Raw genomic sequence first — 620 nt, forward strand, 5'->3', positions numbered from 1 at the left:
CCCGCGGCCTGGGGACCCGCCTTGCCATACCAGCAGCCTGCGGAGGCTGCTCTTCGGGATGCGGGCACGACTGGCCAGCTGTCAGCGGGACGGGACAAACGCCACCTCCCTTGTCCCGAGCTGCAGGGACAGAGGGCGAGCAAGGTTCTCTCTCACAGGGATAGAGTTCACTGTGAATCCTTCAGGAGAACAAACAGAGCCTCGGCGGTGCCGGCTCAGCCTGCGCCCGCTGTCGCCCGCACAGGACACGGAGCAGCGAGGTACGCGTTTCCCAGCTCCGTCCCTTCACTCCCGCTTTAGGATATTGATCACATCATTCACAGGCCGCTGCCACGTCCCAAGCGTGGGGTGTATTCCACTGCGGTGGCAGCTTCATTAAATACCAATTAAGAGGTTTAGGGCCTTCAAACGAGCTCCCACACGGGCTGAAGGGAAGTTCTGCCAACGCGCTCGGGAGAACCTGGGCTCCTGCAGTTCACAGTACGCCGGAGAGCAAAGTCCTGTGACTGCAGTCACCGGTGACAGAGATCTGCTGGCACCCGCTGGGCATAGTTCACCCCAGGTGACCCAAGCGCTCTCCGTGTGAGGAGTGGCACTGCTGTCACCACACTGAGGCTGCA

At 61.5% G+C, this 620-nt stretch overlaps 1 protein-coding gene across 1 annotated transcript in view; it reads right to left on the reverse strand.

The window, feature by feature from the left end:
* The window catches only part of LOC104493043 (HIG1 domain family member 1A, mitochondrial-like), a 1978-nt gene that overhangs the window by 1143 nt on the left and 215 nt on the right, over nt 1-620 (reverse strand). The window lies entirely within an intron of this gene.

The sequence above is a fragment of the Buceros rhinoceros genome, unplaced genomic scaffold (genome assembly GCF_000710305.1).
Source record: "Buceros rhinoceros silvestris isolate BGI_N320 unplaced genomic scaffold, ASM71030v1 scaffold32044, whole genome shotgun sequence".
NCBI lineage: Eukaryota > Metazoa > Chordata > Aves > Bucerotiformes > Bucerotidae > Buceros > Buceros rhinoceros.